The following is a 6,000-nucleotide window of genomic DNA, read 5'->3' on the forward strand; positions in this document are numbered from 1 at the left end:
TCATTATCTTCTTGTCTGTGAAACATCACGTTCCCCTTCTCCTTCTTATCATTTACTGTTTCTTTCTGTCTTTCCTTTGCTTCTCTAAGGCCCTTCTTTCGTTTCTCAACTTCTCTTTCCCATGCTACAATTTCACCTTGACCTTCTTTTTCTTTTCTTTTTTTCACTTGTTCCACACTTTTTCTCAATACTGTTCTTTAGTTTAGTTAATGACTCTTTCTGCAGGCGTCCATCAAATCCATGATCTTTTATCCACTTATCTAAGTGTTTTGTTGAATTTGGATCAGTTTTATTCATGTATATCCAATCTTTTGTTTTTAGTTCGTCCCGGGACTTAGGTCTCTCATTTTTACTGTTAGATTTACCCATTTTGTGTTTTCAGAACGTTTTAGACCAGTGATGGTTTTGCCCCTACAGGGTCCTAATCCACTGGTGTTGTTACAATCACAGGGTAGTAATCAACTATTCTGAGAAGTGCGTTCCCTTTCGCCACCCCGGAGGGCACGGGAAGGCCTTGCCTTTGCTTCTTCTCAAAACTTACTACTTACTTTCCTGTGAGATTTTCATAGAGGGGAGTCGAAGTGACTCCACACTCTCACTCAGTCACCTTTATTACACTCACACACAGTTATTTTATTTACACAAATACATAGAAACACTTTTAATAACCGTACGCGTATTCTTAGGCCAGGGGAGCTCGCCCTCCCGTGGAATTTAACTAATGTCCTGCATTAGGGGACTCCACCGTCCTGCGAGGTTTAACTGCCTTTTCACTGTGCACTTATTTCGCGTATTCTTAGGCCAGGGGAGCTCGCCCTCCCGTGGAATTTAACTAATGTCCTGCATTAGGGGACTCCACCATCCCTGCGAGGTTTAACTGCCTTTTCACTGTGCACTTATTTCGCGTATTCTTAGGCCAGGGGAGCTCGCCCTCCCGTGGAATTTAACTAATGTCCTGCATTAGGGGACTCCACCATCCCTGCGAGGTTTTAACTGCCTTTTCACTGTGCACTTATTTCGCGTATTCTTAGGCCAGGGGAGCTCGCCCTCCCGTGGAATTTAACTAATGTCCTGCATTAGGGGACTCCACCATCCCTGCGAGGTTTAACTGCCTTTTCACTGTGCACTTATTTCGCTGTTTAACCGTGACTTTCTGTCACTATTTCACTATTTCAACATTTCTATTTTACGCAGCCTACTGCCACCATTCACAACAACAATTTTATCAGAATCAAATTCTATACTCACACTCCTGTCGGTCTCTTTCCCTCTCGGTGATCCCGTCAACCTTTCAGATCCCACCCAACGGATTGAGCCAGTCCCGTCAAAGGGTCTGAGTTACCTTGGCCAAGGATTTCTCTGGTGTCGATCACGCTTGCTGGAACCGTCAGGTCTGTTGGGATCCCGGACGTGCCCCCAGTCTTTGTCGGGTTTAGAATACTGTATCTTTGATAAGAGGAAGAGACAACCAGGCCTTAAAACAAGTGAGAGATAAAATTCAATTTTAAGCTCGCGAGGAGTGCAGTCAGGCTGTACACCAAAGCTACACTAAAGTCTGGCCTGTGCTCCCGCTCTTTTTATTAAGGACTTCCCTACATACATGGGCGGTACAGCTCCTAAGGGGAAGAGTGATAGCGCGTGAGCTGTTGCCGCAGAACCGCTGATTGCACAATACATTCAGGACGTTCAGAACCTTTTTAATCTTGGGCTCGATTAAGATGTGTTTAAGACATCTAACGATTAATCACACTTCTTCTGACACAAGGACTAATGTATCATAATCACACTGTGGTTGGAACATTCAATTCTCTATTCTTTATCTCACTGCTCCGCTTACGGCTGCATTCTGCCTGGGTCATCTTCACATGTCCTGAAAAAGAGCTTAGCGTGCACACAGAGATACCACAACTTGCAGAAGCACGTCATGTCACATATCTTAAGTAACCTTCACCCATCACATCAGTACAATACACTTTATCAGAGCAGAGAGAACTACATTCTACCAGAGCAGAGAACACAAAACATGCATGATAAAACAAAACAGTGTATCTACAGAATAACTCCAACACATGCCAAATCCTGCCGGCACATCCTGATTGTGATTCTGTCCTGCGCGCAAAACAAATATTGTAATGTGTGTGGCGCCTGGCCTCGATTTGCCCTAATTAAATAAATACATTAATGCTGTCTCAACAAAAACCTGAGTTTTGAGCTGCAGACAGACTGTGCTCACTCCCAGTTGAGAAATTCCTAAGTCATCTGGTGATCTTCAGATAAGATGAAGACATCCTCCCATGATCCAATACTGTGCTTCGCAGCAAAAGCAGAACTGTAACTCAAAGTTCTTCAAAGGGAGCTCTTGCCTTTTTCCCAGTGAATTTTCGGTCACTACTATGTAACAAATTTTTATTTTTGATTTGTTCCTGGGTACACAGTGTGTTTTCCTAACCTGTTATGCCTTAAATAAATAGAAAATAGCTGTTATTCCACAGAAACTTTGCTTCTGTGATCAGGACAATGATATTTTGAAATTTGTCTGTTTTCAAGAATATTCTCGATTCGCCTTCACTACTACTGAGTAGTCTTCTAGGATATTCTTTAACTGCTATAACTGTCCAGAATTTTCTAGAAGTTTCCAGAATTATCTAGAAATTTCAAGAAACTTTTAGAACTTTCTAGAACGTTAAAAAAATAAAATCAAAGTTTGTGCTGAATGTAGTCATTTTTCCATAGACTTTAGACATAAGCAGTTGAAATATAACACTTAGAAGCCAGGAACAAAAATTGTGTTACATAGTGATGACATTATAATGGCTTCACGTCAGAGTCTGAAATTTCCCAGGCCTGAAGAACCCACTTTTATGGCCTCACGCCAAGGCCGGACCTCTCAAGACTGCATGACAATTTCCCTTCCACGATAAGAGTGGCCATAAAACTTTGCATCTTGATAACAGCTATTATCTTTAGGTCTAAGTGAAGAAAGACATTCTTTTAAAATAAAAGAATTGCATCAGTATGCTCTTATTCATATAAAAAAAAAAAACTTCAAATGTTGTCTGTATTGATTCATCAAGCAAATGCTTTGCATGTATTCCATTTAACTGATATGTGTTCCTTGCAACTGATGTGTGTTTAAGTGTGATCTTTCTGCATTATCAATATGTTGATGGGGAAATATTATGTTTTAACCACATGGAGTGTTTAAGCCTTTAATAACATTATATTCATTCCAGTATGTCTTATAACAAATAGTATACCAAAATAATTAATGTGTTTCAATAGATTAATCATTTTGTCTGCCTCTGACATGAAGTTTTCTGTGAAGTTACACACCCTAAATGGGCAGAGTTTAATGACTTAAGTCACCCTTAAAAGTTAGAACAGAGAGCTGCTTTTGCTTTTTTCCTTTTGGCTCTCCTCTTGCCGCTCTTTTGGTCTCTTCGCTCTCGCTTCTTTGCCTCTTGCAACGCTCTTCCTTTCTTTGAAACCCTTAATTTTTATTTTTGGGTCAACAAGGCCCCATTGCTAAGCTAAGCTAAGCTAAGGCTAACGCATGGCATTCATTCATCCTTTATTCTTTGACAAACTTTTAACAAAGTTTTAACCTGACGCTTTAATGTGTGTCAAGTCTTTTGAATTTTTAAGAGAACTTCTGAGCTGAACTTTTCAAAATAATAGCGAAATTACAGAAAAGTGACCTTCCTCTTTCTGTAATTTTCCAACGTTTTTAAAGTTTTAATATTTTTTCCTAAATTCACAAAGACTTTTAATCTGGCTCCAACAAACTTTTTAAAAGCTACCAGAAACCATTTTCAGCAAATACTTTTCACCTCTGGGGTCCAGCAAGCTGACAACCTGACTGCAAGCAGCCATCCTGTCAGTAAAGCCAGCCAACACAAGCCTTTGGGATCACCCGGGTAGACCACTGAGTTAACCCCTGACCCAAATGAGAATGCTGCAAAGAGCCTACATCAACGACGGATGGATGGGCTGCCCGAACCATCTCCTCGACGGACCAGCTAAGTGACCCAGTTAAAGGTTCCAGAAAAAGGGTTTGTTGCCAATGGATACAAAGTGGCTTCTCCTTATTATAATTATTATTCTTTTTTTAAACATATTCATATGTTTTTTTTAATAATTTTCTTAAAATTAATTGGCTTCAAATTTCATCACTAAGTTCTAATCAGATTTATTTACTTAAAGTCTTTAAGCTTTATCTCTCTCTCTTTCAGCGTTTCATGAGTTAAGGAAATTGTGTCCATAAATGACTTATTTAATCACTGTCCACAAAAATGCCAGTAAACTGTTCATTTATTGTATAATTGTAAATAAATTGTAAATATTTTTGCTGTGGTTCATTTTGTGTTCAGAAGGAAACCTTTGGTCAATCATATCATAGAATTCAGACTTTCAGACCTGAGACTGATTAATTAAATTGAGACTTATTAATTAATTTGAGACTGATAAATTAATGAATGTTTAAATTAAAGTACCTATGCTTCAAATAGGTGGTGCCCCGAGTAAATTAATTAGTAAATAATAATTATTAAACCCTAAAATTGTTAATTATTTTGGTGACCCATTAAATTAGGTCCAGGCCAATCTAATTCAATTTGGGAATTTAACAATACCTAATGACATTTTATTTTGGTGCGCCTGTGTGAGCCAACCTAGAATTGACCAATTTGTTACATCTTTATGGTCCCTGTTGCAAGGCATGTAATTTTGTTACATCTTTATGGCGCCTCCGTATGAGACCTGACTATTCGCTACATGTGCAAAGTCTGTGGCACACAATTGTTATGTGCACTAGATGTGAACATTACGCAATCATGTGGATGGGGTCTAACAGCCATGGTAACACGATAATACAGATAAATGATCTGACACACAGGAATACACAGGGACCTTTCTGTATGTTATCAAGGCTACTGAGGGGAGAGCATACACCAATTGCATTCATTTTCATCGATTTACTAATTTTTTTCCAACTTTTTTGCCCATTTTGATTGGACTTTGAGTGGTCAGAACAAGTCTCAGCTTCTTGTGGGTATGATCAGTGACGTTTTGTCCTCAAATGCCTTCGTATCTAAGCTTGTGAACAGGAAGGTGGTATTGGTGGTGCAAGGCCATTGTTACTCGCTGCATTGTGATGATGGGGAAACAGTCATAAATAAAGAGATACCAGAATTGTTTTCAGATCAGGAAGAAACAGACAACAGAATTGTTCTGTGCTGTGCCTATGCCCAGGCTCAGGGTTATGGCATAGTATGTATCTGAAGCCCAGATAGTGATGTGTTCGTCATCCTTCTACATCAAGCACCCAGCTTTGAAATCACCATTCTATTTGACACTGGTGCAGGGAATGAGAGAAGACTCCTGAACATCTCTGACTTCGGCAGGGAAGATAGTCAAAGCATGTGCACTGCACTAATGTCTCTTTATGCACTCACACACTGTGACACTATCAGTGCACACAAAGGACTTTGAAAAGTTCATCCCATCAAACAAATCCAGAGGCCAGAAGCCTTTGTAGATGCCTTGGCCAAACTAGGAGACTCACGGGATGTTCATGGAATATTGTTTAAATAACTTGACAGTTCAAATGCGCTATGCACAGTGTGATTCACGTCTGTAGATGCAGCTGGAATGGTGATCTTGAAGGATAAGTCCGGTGGTCCATATGGTATCTCAACTCAACTAAAACTTTATTTCTCAAGCACATTTAAAATGACAGTGGTCGACCAAAATGCTTTACAATAAAAATGGGTGCCAGGTTATGCCCAATAATACATATAGAAATTATTTAAAAATAACAATAAAAATGCAGCAGGCAATAAAAGAATATAGAATAAAAATAGAACAGAAAATAGAGATGCATCTGCTCATTTCAGAAACATCATAGAAAAAATGTGGGGTTTTAAACATTTAAAAGTCTCTCGGGTCAAGGATGATCTAATATGGAAGGGTATTCCAAAGCCTGAAGGCAGCCATCACAAA

Source organism: Thalassophryne amazonica, chromosome 4, assembly GCF_902500255.1.
Source record: "Thalassophryne amazonica chromosome 4, fThaAma1.1, whole genome shotgun sequence".
NCBI classification, from domain to species: Eukaryota; Metazoa; Chordata; class Actinopteri; order Batrachoidiformes; family Batrachoididae; genus Thalassophryne; species Thalassophryne amazonica.